Source organism: Scyliorhinus canicula, unplaced genomic scaffold (genome assembly GCF_902713615.1).
Source record: "Scyliorhinus canicula unplaced genomic scaffold, sScyCan1.1, whole genome shotgun sequence".
Classification (NCBI taxonomy): Eukaryota; Metazoa; Chordata; class Chondrichthyes; order Carcharhiniformes; family Scyliorhinidae; genus Scyliorhinus; species Scyliorhinus canicula.
The window spans coordinates 2,343,090-2,359,735 of NW_024055461.1; the positions used below are offsets into that span (position 1 = coordinate 2,343,090).

At 45.7% G+C, this 16,646-nt stretch overlaps 2 protein-coding genes and 3 non-coding genes across 5 annotated transcripts in view; 4 read left to right on the plus strand and 1 right to left on the minus strand.

The window, feature by feature from the left end:
* LOC119959603 (zinc finger protein 774-like) overlaps positions 1-16,646 on the plus strand; it is a 1,152,970-nt gene that overhangs the window by 707,710 nt on the left and 428,614 nt on the right. The window lies entirely within an intron of this gene.
* The window catches only part of LOC119959658 (zinc finger protein 271-like), a gene marked incomplete at its 3' end in the record, with an annotated part of 544,877 nt that overhangs the window by 260,989 nt on the left and 267,242 nt on the right, over positions 1-16,646 (plus strand). The gene's annotated exons all lie outside the window — the stretch shown is intronic.
* Positions 5,620-5,709, plus strand: trnap-ugg. Its single transcript is given in 2 exon segments — positions 5,620-5,655; positions 5,674-5,709. It is a non-coding gene; the product is annotated as a tRNA-Pro (tRNA).
* Positions 6,331-6,420, plus strand: trnap-ugg. The gene is given in 2 exon segments: positions 6,331-6,366; positions 6,385-6,420. It is a non-coding gene; the product is annotated as a tRNA-Pro (tRNA).
* Positions 7,482-7,554, minus strand: trnav-cac. The gene has a single exon. It is a non-coding gene; the product is annotated as a tRNA-Val (tRNA).

Here is a 16,646-nt window from a genome sequence, read left to right on the forward strand (position 1 = left end):
CCACAGCTGGTACATATTATTTGCAATTGTACCGTCAGGACCGGGACGAAGCCCCCATATTCTTGATGTACATTCCTAATTACGGAGATGTTTCCAGAGCAGTGGGCGTGGGGAGTCGATTTTCTGCATCTTTGGACAGTTCGAGGAGTGAGGGTAATTTCAACATCCGGGAACTGTTGCTGTCTGACAGCGCGGTGTAGTACTGCGGACTGAGAGACAGTGACAGCAACCAGAGGGAGTCTGGTACAAAATCACTGTCGCAGTGTGACACTGTGAATGGAACTGGGTACAGATTGGGAGATAAACCTGCAGATTGTTGTAATTTGAAAATATTGAAATAAGTATGACGCCGAAAGTAATAGTGCTGCATTGGGAAAGTTCTGTTCCATTCCATTCACATTAAATACATTCTAGACAGAATGAAAAGAAATGTTTGGAGCATTTGTATCATTTTGTAATTGAACAATGTCGCGAAAGAAATGTTGAAAACAACACTTAACGATGTGATGTAGCGGTTACAGGAAGTAACACAACAAGTAAATGCCGCCACAATAGCAGGTATACAAGCTGGATTCAAAATAGCTTCTTCCCCGCTATTACCAGACTTCTGAATGACCCTCTTATGAACTGAACTGTGCTTGTGTGGCGACATGGGGATTTTCACAGTAACTCCATTGCATTGTTAATGTAAGCCTACTTGTGACACTAATAAAGATTATTAATATTATTATTATACTACACTGCGTATGCTCACCCGATGTCTGTGCCTATAGATTTATATTGTGTATCTATCGTATATCCTGTTTTTCATTAATGCAACGATCTGACTGGACTGTACGCAGAACAATATTTTTCATTCTACCTCGGCACTTGTGACACTAAAATCCAAATCCAAAGCTGCAGAACATGTAGTGAAGAAAATGTTTTGATTATTCTTCCATTTACTCCTTTTCCCGACCATTCGGTGACCATTCCGCTACCGAAAACGCACAACGCCTGACCTCACAGTTTACTATATTATTTTCATTGGCCTCTAATCATGTCCTGAAAATGCCCCTTTATAACTCTTCATGTGACTGTTCATTCTTAGTTTTAATATTCGTTAGTGTATTTAACATTGAGAGGAATGTTATCGGCCTATTCTATTGATTAGGAGTTTCCTCACCATGCTGCATTCGGTTTCCATTACAGCCTGGTGTCACAAACAGAAAAGTCTTTGCTCTCACTCGGAGTTTTTTTTCCTCATCAGAGGTGCACGGATGTAAATAGTTCCAGACCCACGGGTGGCAGTACTCGCAATGGTAATAGCGAGTTCTCCGAGACTCGAAATGAACAGCAGCAAGTTCCTCCCTCTCACAGTTAATGCAACAATCAGACTGAATCAGTATTCAATGCGAACCATTTTAGGCGGTGTTGCTATGGCTTGTGCTGTAGTTTATGTGCACGAGAATCTATTAACTTGTCAGTAGCCGATCTGCTGTTTAAAAACTCTTCAACAGACAGCAGCTGTGACCCAGAAACTTGCGGCAGTTTTTGCTCGAGACTTTCACTCGCTCTCATCACTGTTACACTCTGTGCACAGTATCAGACCGCTGTGTTAGACAGCCGCAGCTCCGAGATGGGCAATGGGTACAACTTGTCCGACTGTTGCACTGAATTGAAAAATAATTTCTGCGCGAAATCCGCCTGAAGTGAATCCCTGCCGTTCTTGTGCCTCCTGGCAGCAACCCCAGGCTGTCTGTCAGGGTACTGACGGTGACAGAATAAGTAAAATGCATCGTCGGTATGTGCAGGTTAAAGTGACATCTTCCCCTCTGTGTGTGCGAGTGAGGATTCCCGCTGAGTCACAGAATCTCCATTGCTTAGAGCTGGAACACACGGTTATAGAAAGCGGAAATCATTGCTTAAAAATTCAACTGAACTGACAATAAAAACTCGCAGACTGTTCTATAAAATGAAATGGAATTTATACTCCTGAAAAGAACATCTGACTCAGTACCGAGATGCTCACACGTCCTACCGATATCCTCTAACCAGCTTCATCCAACTCGAGCATACCCTTCCAAACCCTCCTGCCTCCTTGGCCCCTTAAATGCATCAATTCGCCTCTGTCACTACCTGTAATGGACATTTCCATATTCTAACCTCTACTAGGTGAAGACATTTCTCGGGAATTCCCGGATCTGCAATTTATCCGAGAGGCAGTTTGATTTCTAATTGAGTGTCTCAGAGTTCCGGTGAGTATATTTTGTCTGATGCTTCTGCTCCCTCCTTCCTGGAACACGTGGTTTGGTGAAGTTGTTGACATGGCAGACTGGGAGAAAATGAATGGTCCACACTCTGCACTTCCCTTTGTTTTAATAAATTTAAAGTACACAATTCATTTTGATTTCAATCTTGGGGTAGTTTAGCGTGGCCAATCCACCTACCCTGCACATCTTTGTGTTCGTGAGGGTGAGATCCACACAGACACGGGGAGAACGCTCAAACTCCACAGTGACCCGAGACCGAGGATCAAACCCGGCTCCCCAGCACCATGAGGTAGCAGTGCTAACCACTGCGCCACCGTGTCGCACCCATACTGCGCTTTCCTGACACAGGGTAGAAGGAGAGAGAGGTTCCGAGACACAGAGGAAAGAGATTGGCACACAGATATACTTAACGACTAAAGAGCCAGACAAACATCGAGAAGAACAAAGGACGCAGAAAAAGACAGACAGTGCGATCTAGAGAAAGAGTTAGTCACTGAGCTGATACTAATACTGAGTGTTAGCCAATTGCTGACAGGGAGCACATGTGTTCACTTGCGTGATCAGCAGCAATGAGAAGCCAGCCAATCCTACCATTGGGCCACGCCCCTTAGTTACCCAATGAATTAAATCTGCCTTTGAATTTCCTTTTTCATGTCAGACTATAAGAGTTAACATGTTTTAACAATTCTGTGACTTCTGTGAAATTCTAAAGCAGCAACCATGTTCTCCCAATGTGTTTTACTAATACTGTTGGTCTTGCTGCCCGGTGAGTCTATGTTCAAATGGTCACTGTCTGTTCCCAGCGTTCGCTCCCAGGTATTTAATAGATTCTGTAATTTGTTGCAGGAACAAATGGCAAAGATGAAGTGTCCCAGGATCCCCCTGAATTAACAGTTCTGGAAGGACAGGCGATAACACTGGGCTGCAGTTACTCGACGGCTGGTCAAACTCTGTTCTGGTACATCCAGTCTCCAGGGGAAGCTCCGAAATATTTATGCAAGATATATAGCTCAGGAGCTACGTCTCATGATTTGCCAACCAGGTTCTCGGCTATTTTAAACAAAGAAAACAAAACAGTTCCTTTAAGTATCGCCGCGCCGCTTCTCTCCGACACCGCCGTGTATTTCTGTGCCATGGAGCCCACACTGATGCAGAGAAATAGTGGAGCCTGTACAAAAACCCCAGCATGAGAGTTCCAGTTATTGTCAGCAGGGGGCGCGCTCGCACTAAAAACATAAACAATAACTGAACCTGCGAGGGTCATTATTAAGATATGAGAACAAAACACAACACCCGACAATAACGTAAGCAGCAGCTGAGGAATGTTATTAGTTAGTTTTTTAACTTGCAGCTATACTGTAAATTAATTTGAAAAATCAATTTATGGTGCGTTCACCCACTTTCTGCCTTTTTGTGATCTTGTCCTGTCTTTCGGAATCAATGTGAAATCCTTTCCTCATTCACGCTCTCAGTGTATGGGTCTCTTCGACCACAGCCGGCACATAGTGTCTATTTGGCTCGAGTATTTTGCTGGTAACAAGCCAAAAGCTCAGAATTAACTCAATGTTTATTTACAAATGTTTATGTTAATGTTTTCTGACTCAATTCACAGCCCAATTCTTCCCCCTGACAATAACCAGATGACCGTGCCTAACAATGAAAGCTGTATTATTTTAAGGATACTGACTAGATCTCTGTTCGGCTTGTTTAGATTCACTGACAGCCAGATCCCCAAGTCCAGATGCTAAAGCACCATTGGGCTGCTGTGGAACAGCGGTTAGCTCTGCAAAAAGCTGCTGAGACGGACCTACAGTTTGTAACACAGTCGCTGGAAAATGTCCCTCAGTCGCCAGATAAGCGAAATCTGTTTCTGATCTGCGTTTAATAACAAGGGTTCTTTTTCTGCTTAAGCCTACATTAGACACCGTGTTCTCTCCAGGGCCGTTTCTGATAATGGTCCTGCTGCTTGGTAAGTCTGTGTTCAAAGGGACAGTATCTATTCCATGCGTTAGAATCCATCCCAGACTCTGACACAACCTGTGTTCTGTTGCCGCAACAAGTAACACAGACTCACTACTCCTGGATTGACTCTGTTGGACATCAATATTCAGGGTAGGCTCCGAAATAATTGCTGTGGTGATATAACTCGGATCATGGAGATAAGTCTCAGGGTTTCCTAGACCGACTTTCTGTTCAGGTGGACAAGGATAAAGACATCAATGCAAATGTGTCTTCCATAAACCTGTCAGTTTTGTTCACTGCGAGCACGGAAATAGACTCATTTCGCTCTTAGAGGCATCAAAAACACTCAGCCGAGAAGAAAGTAGTCGCGGAGGTTTTTGTACGACTTCTTGTCTTGTATCAGACACTCTGCCTCACTGAACAGTAATAAACCCCGTCTCCACATTCAGGGCGCTTATATTCAGGTAACCAGACTTTGTAGACTAATCACCAGTCGCCAGATATCGTCCTGAGATTTTATCTTTCTTCAGTCCTGCTACTTTGTAAATTATGCAAATTGGAGGATGTGCCAGTTTCTGCCGATACCACTGCATGGTGTTTATACCCTGATCTGTATACTCGCATATTTACTGCGCCGAACGCTCTTCTAATACAGTTAATGTCACTGGAGACTGAGTCAATGCACATAATCCGCCTGCGAAAGTAGATGAACAAAAGAGCCCGAGATTAAATAGAGTAAAGCGAAAAGTGTGTCTATTGATACACCTGAAATGTTCCAAAGAAGCTCAGCAAACTCTCGAGGAACAGCAGCGCATCTTTACACTGGGCTCAATACAGCTTTCACACTCAGTGTGTGTTCAGTAGTTTCACACTGTAAATGCTGCCCCCATTCTGTGTGTCCTTCCATCGCAGATTTGGGTTTCAATCCTGTTTCCACTTGTTCTTTCTGTCCGGGCGGTAGTTGTTGATCAATCTGCCATTGATAGCTCCTCCAGACACATCTTTTGTTTCTTTGTTTCTTCCATTGCGCTAACAGAGAGCTGGCAGAGACACAGCGGCCGGAATGGCTTCATACTGTGGTGTCATTATTCTCTGATTTGATGCTAACCTAACTCTGTGGCCAGGGATCCAAGGCATCTTCTCGTTTAATCTCTACTGATTTGCCACCTATTAGAGCCGTTTCCTGTTGTTCTGTTTCCTCGCTCCGGGAGTTCACTTGGTTAAGACGTACCACATTTCTAACCTGTCCCGGTTTTAATGAAAGGTGATGGTGAAAGACGAACTTTGTTGTCCTGTCGGCAAATGCCGCCTGACTCCCTGAGATGTTGCAGTACTTTTGGCGTTCTCCGCAGATGTTAGATTGATTTTCGATGGCAATGACAGTATGCTTTGGCTCTTTTCGCCGGGCTCGTTGGTCTAGGGGTATGATTCTCGCTCTGGGTGTGTCGCTGTCGGAATTTGCGAGAGGTCCCGGGTTCAAATCCCGGACGAGCCCTTCGATGAGGTTTTCAGTTGGTCAAACCGCATGTTTTCTTCATTTCTTTGCGGCGGAGACAGCGGGATTCATTCACATTGGGTTTGCTTTGAGAAGCTGAGCTCAAACTGCATGGAACCAAAACGTTCCATCCTGTTTCAATCCTGTTTCCACTTGTTCTTTCTGTCCGGGCGGTAGTTGTTGATCAATCTGCCATTGATAGCTCCTCCAGACACATCTTTTGTTTCTTTGTTTCTTCCATTGCGCTAACAGAGAGCTGGCAGAGACACAGCGGCCGGAATGGCTTCATACTGTGGTGTCATTATTCTCTGATTTGATGCTAACCTAACTCTGTGGCCAGGGATCCAAGGCATCTTCTCGTTTAATCTCTACTGATTTGCCACCTATTAGAGCCGTTTCCTGTTGTTCTGTTTCCTCGCTCCGGGAGTTCACTTGGTTAAGACGTACCACATTTCTAACCTGTCCCGGTTTTAATGAAAGGTGATGGTGAAAGACGAACTTTGTTGTCCTGTCGGCAAATGCCGCCTGACTCCCTGAGATGTTGCAGTACTTTTGGCGTTCTCCGCAGATGTTAGATTGATTTTCGATGGCAATGACAGTATGCTTTGGCTCTTTTCGCCGGGCTCGTTGGTCTAGGGGTATGATTCTCGCTCTGGGTGTGTCGCTGTCGGAATTTGCGAGAGGTCCCGGGTTCAAATCCCGGACGAGCCCTTCGATGAGGTTTTCAGTTGGTCAAACCGCATGTTTTCTTCATTTCTTTGCGGCGGAGACAGCGGGATTCATTCACATTGGGTTTGCTTTGAGAAGCTGAGCTCAAACTGCATGGAACCAAAACGTTCCCGGGAAAATCGAGAAATGTTCGCAAAGCTTGTCTATGTGTGGACATTCACATTTCTGTTGACTAATTCTGGTGGACTCAGACAGCTCTTTGTCCCTTTCATTTTATCAGTTCAACAACTTCAGCCTGTGAACTCTCACTTCCCCCTCCACCACATGTTTTTTCCATCAACTTATCATTCCTTCCATTGATATGTTTTACCCTCAGCATCGCCCACCTCCCCCCAGCCCATACCATCCTACGTCAGCAATCTGATCCCTGTTTGTAATTGTTCTCTGACGCACTGCTTACCTTTGTTCTGCCATTAACACATTCTGACCGCTTGATGCGCCATCAGCACCTTTCATAGCCTTGATTAGCCTCATTTACATTCCCTTTTTCTTTCTGTCCGAGACATTTTCGTCATTTCTCACCTATTGCTAGCCCTCTATCGAGGCCCAATACAGCACTCCACTACCCCCACCCCCCACCCACAATCGTCTGAATCTCCAGTTCCAGTTCTCCAACTTTGACAAAGAGTCCACTTGACTGGAAACGACAGCTGCCATTTCGCTCCCCAGAGGCTGTCAGACCTGCTGAGATTGTCCTGTATTTTCTGTTTTTGTTTCCGTTTGAAGCATCCGCAGTAAGTTGCATTTGTCATACATTTAGACATGTTTGAGATGGTGATTAAATATGTTCATTTGTAAATCGCTGAAATTCTGTTGTGGATGAACTAGCTGCTAATATGAACGAGCGTGCCAAGATAAGAAGATTCTTATCTTCTCATTGCCTGCCGAAAGTTCAGTGCTTGGGCCTTAATGTTCAATTGGCTCATGTGAGACGAAATCTCATAGTCCTGGAACACACGAGATTCCGGCAACATTCAGGAACAGAATTATTTTGTGCCCAATAATTGTTCAAACTTTTCTCACACGAAAGGCTAAATGTTCGATGTTTCTGCCCGGTTTCGAACCGGGGACCTTTCGCGTGTGAGGCGAATGTGATAACCACTACACTACAGAAACCGCTGGCAACGCACAGACGTGCGGAATGCACAACCTCACTGTGTTGCTGCAGATGCTGATGGTCTGTCTGAGAAGCCAGGTCCCTTGTTACAGAGGACAACTGTTTCTTAAATTAACAGATGTCTCAACATATAAAGCCGTGAGATGTAGAACTTACATCGAAATTAACTTAAGGTATATTTTGCTTAAGCTCGTTCTTAAATTTGTGCTCTTTGGTCTCGAGGTATGGTTCTCGTTTAGGCATTTTCAATCAATGCCTATGGGAGCGATCGTGGGTTTAAATCCAGGACAAGCCCTTTACTCCAGGTCAGAGATTATGAATTGTTTGCGATTCTGACGGCGGGGTTGATTTACAGTGGCTCACTCTGAGAAAGATTTCTCAGGACTCTGGATGTTTACGTCGTTTCTCACCCCACAGTTGATGCTCGAGAGAGACAGTGTCTGAGCTGGAGTGCGTTTGGATAGAATTGATGCTCCAGATCTGCGTTAACTTAACAGGAACGTGACCCATCTAATCCACAGAGCCAAACTGGAGAATTGAACTGACCGGAGAGCTGGATTTTAACGCTGACCTCCCGACCTCGGCCTCCTGAAATACATAGAACATAGAACGATACAGCGCAGTACAGGCCCTTCGGCCCTCAAAGTTGCACCGACATGGGAAGTCAAAAACTAAAGGCCATCTATCCTACACTATGCCCTTATCATCCATATGCTTATCCAATAAACTTTTAAATGCCCTCAATGTTGGCGAGTTCACTACTGTTGCAGGTAGGGCATTCCACGGCCTCACCACTCTTTGCGTAAAAAACCTACCTCTGACGTCTGTCCTATATCTATTACCCCTCAATTTAAGGCTACGTCCCCTCGTGCTCGCCACCTCCATCCGCGGGAGAAGGCTCTCACTGTCCACCCTATCTAACCCTCTGATCATTTTGTATGCCTCTATTAAGTCACCTCTTAACCTTCTTCTCTCTAACGAAAACAACCTCAAGTCCATCAGCCTTTCCTCATAAGATTTTCCCACCATACCAGGCAACATCCTGGTAAATCTCCTCTGCACCCGTTCCAAAGCTTCCACGTCCTTCCTATAATGAGGCGACCAGACTGTACGCAATACTCCAAATGCGGCCGTACCAGAGTTTTGTACAGCTGCAACATGACCTCATGGCTCCGGAACTCAATCCCTCTACCAATAAAGGCCAACACACCATAGGCCTTCTTCACAACCCTATCAACCTGGGTGGCAACTTTCAGGGATCTATGTACATGGACACCGAGATCCCTCTGCTCATCCACACTGCCAAGAATTTTACCATTAGCCAAATATTCCGCATTCCTGTTATTCTTTCCAAAGTGAATCACCTCACACTTCTCTACATTAAACTCCATTTGCCACCTCTCAGCCCAGCTCTGCAGCTTAGCTATGTCCCTCTGTAAGCTGCAACATCCTTCCACACTGTCTACAACTCCACCGACTTTAGTGTCGTCTGCAAATTTACTCACCCAACCTTCTGTGCCCTCCTCTAGGTCATTTATAAAAATGACAAACAGCAACGGCCCCAGAACAGATCCTTGTGGTACGCCACTCGTAACTGAACTCCATTCTGAACATTTGCCATCAACCACCACCCTCTGTCTTCTTTCAACTAGCCAATTTCTGATCCACATCTCTAAATCACCCTCAATCCCCAGCCTCCGTATTTTCTGCAATAGCCGACCGTGGGGAACCTTACCAAACGCTTTACTGAAATCCATATACACCACATCAACTGCTCTACCCTCGTCCACCTGTTCAGTCACCTTCTCAAAGAACTCGATAAGGTTTGTGAGGCATGACCTACCCTTCACAAAACCATGCTGACTGTCCCTTATCATATTATTCCTATCTAGATGATTATAAATCGTATCTCTTATAATGCTCTCCAAGACTTTACCCACAACAGACGTGAGGCTCACCGGCCTATAGTTACCGGCGTTATCTCTACTCCCCTTCTTGAACGAAGGGACCACATTTGCTATCCTCCAGTCCTCTGGCACTATTCCTGTAGCCAATGATGACATAAAAATCAAAGCCAAAGGCTCAGAAACTCTTCCCTGGATTCCCAGAGAATCCTAGGATAAATCCCATCAGGCCCCGGGGACTTATCTATTTTCACCTTGTCCAGAATTGCCAACACTTCTTCCCTACGCACCTCAATGCCATCTATTCTAATAGCCTGGGTCTCAGCATTCTCCTCCACAACATTATCTTTTTCCTGAGTGAATACTGACGAAAAGTATTCATTTAGTATCTCGCTTATCTCCTCAGCCTCCACACACAACTTCCCACCACTGCCCTTGACTGGCCCTACTCTTACCCTAGTCATTCTTTTATTCCTGACATACCTATAGAAAGCTTTTGGGTTGTCCTTGATCCTACCTGCCAAAGACTTCTCATGTCCCCTCCTTGCTCGTCTTAGCTCTCTCTTCAGATCCTTTCTCGCTTCCTTGTAACTATCAAGCGCCCCAACTGAAACTTCACGCCTCATCTTCACATAGGCCTCCTTCTTCCTCTTAACAAGAGATTCCACTTCTTTGGTAAACCACGTTTCCCTCGCTCGACCCCTTCCTCCCTGCCTGACTGGTACGTACTTATCAAGAACATGCAATAGCTGTTCCTTGAACAAGCTCCACATATCCAGTGTTACCAACCCTTGCAGCCTACTTCTCCAACCTACACATCCTAAGTCATGTCTAATGGCATCATAATTGCCCTTCCCCCAGCTATAACTCTTGCCCTGCGGGGTATACTTATCCCTTTCCATCACTAACGTCTGAATCGTTCCAAAGAAGCTCAACAGACACTCGCGGAACAGAAGCGCATCTTTCCACTGGGCTCAATACAGCTTTCACACTCAGTGTGTGTTCAGCAGTTTCACACTGTAAATGCTGCACCCATTCTGTGTGTTCTTACATCGCAGATTTGGGTTTCAATCTTGTTTCCATTTGTTTTTTGTGCCTGGGCGGTAGTTGGTGATCAATCTGCCATTGATAGCTCCTCCAGACACATCTTTTGTTTCTTCCATTGCGCTAACAGAGAGCTGGCACAGACACGGCGGCCGGAATGGCCTCATACTGTGATGTCATTATTCTCTGATTTGATGCTAACCTAACTCTGTGGCCAGGGACCCAAGGACTCTTCTCATTTAATCTCTCCTGACTTGCCCCCCATTTGAGCCCTTTCCTGTTGTTCTGTTTCCTCCCTCCGGGAGTTCACTTGGGTTCAGACGTCCAACATTTCTAACCTGTCCCGGTTTTAATGAAAGGTGATGGTGAAAGACGAACTTTGTTTTCCTGTCGACAAATGCCGCCTGACTCCCTGAGATGTTGCAGTCCTTTTGGCGTTCACCGCAGATGTCAGATTGATTTTCGATGGCAATGACAGTATGCTTTGGCACATTTCGCGAGGCTCGTTGCTCTAGAGGTTTGACTCTCGCTTTGGGTGTCTCGCTGTTGGAATTTGCGAGAGATCCCGGGTTCAAATCCCGGATAAGCCCTTCGATGAGGTTTGACTCTCGCTTTGGGTGTCTCGCTGTTGGAATTTGCGAGAAATCCCGGATAAGCCCTTCGATGAGGTTTTCCGTTGGTCAAGCAACATGTTTTCTTTGTGGCGGAGACGGCGGGATTTATTCACATTGGGTTTGCTTTGAGAAGCTGAGCTCAAACTGCATGGAACCAATACGTTCCCGAGAAGCTTGTCTGTGTGTGGGCATTCACATTTCTATTGACTAATTCTGGTGGACTCAGACAGCTCTTTATCCCTTTCATTTTATCAGTTCAACAACTTCAGACTGTGAACTCTCACTTCCCCCTCCACCACATGTTTTTTCCATCAACTTATCATTCCTTCCATTGATGTGTTTTACCCTCAGCATTGCCCACCTCCCCCCAGCCCATACCATCCTACTTCAACAATCAGATCCCTGTTTGTAATTGTTCTCTGACACACTGCTTACCTCGGTTCTGCCATTAACACATTCTGACCTCTTAATGCGCCATCAGCACCTTTCATAGCCTTGATTAGCCTCATTTACATTGCCTTTTTCTTTGTGTCCGAGACATTTTCGTCATTTTCCACCTATTGCTAGCCCTCTATCGATGCCCAATACAGCACTCCACCACCCACAATCGTCTGAATCTCCAATTCCAGTTCTCCAGCTTTGACAAAGTGTCCACTTGACTGGAAACGACAGCTGCCATTTCGCTCCCCAGAGGCTGTCAGACCTGCTGAGATTATCCAGTATTTTCTGTTTTTGTTTCCGTTTGAAGCATCAGCAATAAGTTGCATTTGTCATATATTTAGACATGTTTGAGATGGTGATTAAATATGTTCATTTGTAAATCGCTGAAATTCTGTTGTGGATGTAGCTGCTAATATCCGAGCGGTGCCAAGATCCTCCTCCTCTAACCAAAAAACAAGTTCGGTCCGTTGGATTTCTAAACTAACAAGTTTTTTATTTTTATTTTTCAGTAGTTGGGAAGTTAGTTCAGTGGGAATGGGGGCTAGGGCAGTTGAATGTTCCTCCTGCAGAATGTGGGAGGAAAGGGTCACCTCTAGTGTCCCTGCTGACTACATCTGCGGGAAGTGCACCCAACTCCTGCTCCTCGAGAGCCGCTTTAGGGACCTGGAGCTGGAGCTGGATGAACTTCGGATCATTCGGGAGGCGGAAGAGGTTATTGAGAGGAGTTATAGGGAGGTAGTCACACCTCAGGTAAAAGAAGAAGGTAGATGGGTTACTGTCAGGGGAGGGAGCGGGAACCGGCAGGCAGTGCAGGGATCCCCTGTGGTCGTTCCCCTCTATAACAAGTATACCGTTTTGGATACTGTTGCGGGAGACGACTTACCAGGGGTAAGCAATAGGGCACAGGTCTCTGGCACAGAGTCTGTCCCTGTTGCTCAGAAGGGAAGGGAGAAGAGGAACAGAGCACTTGTCATTGGGGAATCCATAGTTAGAGGAACAGACAGGAGGTTCTGTGGGAACGAAAGAGACTCACGGTTGGTGTGTTGCCGGCCAGGTGCCAGGGTTCGTGATGTCTCTGATCGTGTTTTTGGGATCCTTAAGGGGGAGGGGGAGCAGCCCCACGTCGTGGTCCACATAGGTACCAACGACATAGGTAGGAAGAGAGATGGGGATTTGAGACAGAAATTCAGGGAGCTAGGGTGGAAGCTGAGAGCTAGAACAAACAGAGTTGTTATCTCTGGGTTGTTACCCATGCCACGAAGTGAGAAATAAGGAGAGAGAGGAGTTGAACACGTGGCTACAGGGATGGTGCAGGAGGGAGGGTTTTGGTTTCCTGGATGATTGGGGCTCATTCTGGGGTGGTGGGGCCTATACAAACAGGATGGTCTTCACCTGAACCAGAGGGGTACCAATATCCTGGGGGAGAGATTTGCTAGTGCTCTTCGGGGGGGGGGGGGGGGGTTTAAACTATTTCAGCAGGGGGATGGGAACCTAAATTGTAGTCCCAGTGTACAGGATGTTGAGAGTAGTGAGGTCAGGGATAGGGTTACAAGTTCGAAAGAGGGCACCGGCAAGCAAGACACTGGTTTGAAGTGTGCCTACTTCAACGCCAGGAGCATCCGGAATAAGGTGGGTGAGCTTGCAGCATGGGTTGGTACCTGGGATCTCGATGTTGTGGCGATTTCGGAGACATGGGTAGAGCAGGAACAGGAATGGTTGTTGCAGGTTCCAGGATTTAGATGTTTCTGTAAGAACAGAGAAGATGGTAAAAGAGGGGGGGGGGGGGGTGTGGCATTGTTAATCAAGGAAAGTATTACGGCGGTAGAAAGGACGTTTGAGGACTCGTCTACTGAGGTAGTATGGGCCGAGGTTAGGAACAGGAGAGGAGAGGTCACTCTATTGGGAGTTGTCTATAGACCTCCGAATAGTTCTAGAGATGAGGGCAGCAGGGTAGCATGGTGGTTAGCATAAATGCTTCACAGCTCCAAGGTCCCAGGTTCGATTCCCGGCTGGGTCACTGTCTGTGTGGAGTCTGGACGTTCTACCCCTGTGTGCGTGGGTTTCCTCCGGGTGCTCTGGTTTCCTCCCACAGTCCAAAGATGTGCGGGTTAGGTGGATTGGCCATGCTAAATTGCCCCTAGTGTCCTAATAAAAGTAAGGTTAAGGGGGATGTTGTTGGGTTACGGGTATAGGGTGGGTTTGAATTGGGTGATCATGGCTCGGCACAACATTGAGGGCCGAAGGGCCTGTTCTGTACTGTGCTGTACTGTTCTATGTTCATGGAGAGGAAAGGATTGCAAATATGATTCTCGACAGGAGCGAGAGTAACAGGGTAGTTGTTATGGGGGACGTTAACTTTCCAAGTATTGACTGGAAATACTTTAGTTCGAGTACTATAGACGGGTCAGTTTTTGTACAGCGTGTGCAGGAGGGTTTTCTGACACAGTATGTAGACAGGCCAACAAGGGGCGAGGCCACATTGGGTTTGGTACTGGGTAATAAACCCGGCCAGGTGTTAGATTTAGATGTAGGTGAGCACTTTGGTGATAGTGATCACAACTCGGTTATGTTTACTTTAGCAATGGGCAGGGAAATGTATATACCGCAAGGCAAAAATTATAGCTGGGGGAAAGGCAATTATGATGCTATAGGATGGGGAAGGAAACTGCAGGGGATGGGTACAATCGAAATGTGGAGCTTTTTCAAGGAACAGCTACTGCGTGTCCTTGGTAAGTATGTACCTGTCAGGCAGGGAGGAAGTTGTCGATCAAGTGAACCGTGGTTTACTAAGGAAGTTGAAGCACTTGTCAAGAGGAAGAAGACGGCTTATGTTAGGATGAGACATGAAGGATCAGTTAGGGCACTTGAGAGTTACAAGTTAGCCAGGAAGGACCTAAAAGGGAGAGTTAAGAAGAGCGAGGAGAGGGCACGCAAAGTCGTTGGCGGATAGGATCAAGGAAAACCCTAAGGCTTTCTATAGGTATATCAGGAACAAAAGAATGACTAGAGTAAGATTAGGGCCAATCAAGGATAGCAGTGGAAAGTTGTGTGTGGAATCAGAGGAGATAGGGGAAGCGCTAAATGGATATTTTTCGTCAGTGTTTACACTGGAGAAAGACAATGTTGTCGAGGAGAACACTCAGGTTCAGTCGACCAGGCTAGATAGAATTGAGGTTCAAAAGGAGGAGGTGTGTTCTGGAAAATACAGAATGTGTCATTTGAAACATAGAGGTCTGCCAACATCTGATCGGGGAGAGTGCAGGGAAAGATCCCACAAGAGGTTGGTGGCAGCTGAAGGGCACAGAAACTGTGGGCAGCAATTTCAGTCTATCAGAATGGTTATTACAACCTGCAGCAGGAAAAAGGCAAAAGAAAAAAGTTTTAAAAAATCTCTTTGTGTTGTTGGAAAATTGTGATGGACTGCCCCTTTAAGACCCGAAGTCCGATCCTTATCAGAGGTCCCGATCAGAACAGCTGAAACAAAGAAACCAGCGTGGACTTCAGACTCCTCCCCTTTTTCTCCCCACGAGGCAAGAAGCAGAACAAAGACACCAGCAGCAGAACACCAGCGGCACCCGAAGAAGGAAGAAGGACAGCAAGAGCAGAGGCCCAGCAGAGGGAAGGCCCAAAAAGACCAGACCAGACCAGACCAGACCAGAAGGAAGACGGAGCAGCAGCAGGAGAGAAGCAGCCACAGAAGAAAGAAGAGGAGGAAAAGAGAAAACTGCACCGGGAGAGATGACCAGGAGGCTTGAAAGTGAAAGAGAGAGAGAGAGAGTCTGAAGGCCTCACCAACCAACCAGACAACATCAAAAAGTAAATAATGTTTTAATTTAATGAGATAAAAAGAGTATGTTAATAATAAAATAATTTAACCTGAAAAAGTGGTTATTAGCTTACTTCACTTCCTTAAGAACGCAGGACCCGTGACATCGATGCCATTAAGGGGTAAGTAAGTAAAATTCTTCAGTGAAGGTAGGAGTTATACCGGGGGATAACTTGAAAGGAGAGTTTGACCCGAATAGCACTCTCAGAGGCCTGTACTGGAGTCAGGGAGGAAGTTCCCTGTTCGCGGTTTTTAGAATATTGGCCCGTAAGGTTCGTTGGTATAAAGGGAATTCTAAAAACATATAGGTGAATTTAAAAAACATGGCGCCCAGCGTGGAGGCCTAGAATATTAGAAGTTTCTAGGTAAAGCGAGGCTAGAATATTAGAAGTTTCTAGTTCCCAAGAAAGGCCTAGAATATTAGAAGTTTCTAGGTAAAGCGAGGCTAGAATATTAGAAGTTTCTAGTTAAGCAGAGTAGGGGCTAGAATATTAGAAGTTTCTAGTTCCCAAGAAAAGCCTAGAATATTAGAAGTTTCTAGGTAAAGCGAGGCTAGAATATTAGAAGTTTCTAGTTAAGCAGAGTAGGGGCTAGAATATTAGAAGTTTCTAGTTCCCAAGAAAAAGGCTAGAATATTAGAAGTTTCTAGTCTATGTGTGAGTCAAACTTTACCTGCCGAGTTTAGTTTGGAAAGTCAGGTGTGATTGGCTTTTGTAAGGATATTCTGTGGATCAAGGGGACTGAAGCTCAGGTTGGGGGTGAAAATCAGTAGACTAGAAGATACTGACCCTGAGAAAAAGTCTGCAAGACATTTTGGTGATAGCACTAAAATCTTGCATCCATCACTGGTAAAAGGGGCTAAAGAATAAATCATCCTCAGAGTAAGGCGGATTGTGCGGACATTTTCTGGAAAATAGGGACGCTTATATTCAGAAACCAATAATCAATCGACCCTTAACTAGAGCAGGAAGATAGTGCCTTGGTCAGCCTTGGATAGGGCCCAGAAAGGGTACTTATCCTTAATTTCAGAGTGCACCTGAAAGGGACAACCAGGAACAGAACTAAAAATCCGAAAATGGCAATTAGGGTAATTCTCATGCCCTGGGATACGGTCAAGAGAAATGTAGAAATGAAATGGGAATGGAAGAAATTAAAAGAGCAAAAGAAATCCTGGACAGGAGATATGTATCCAGACGGAGATATCTCCCTCTTTGTTAGAGTGCCAAAAGCCCTGCAATATACAGATTCAGTCAGGGTCCTTA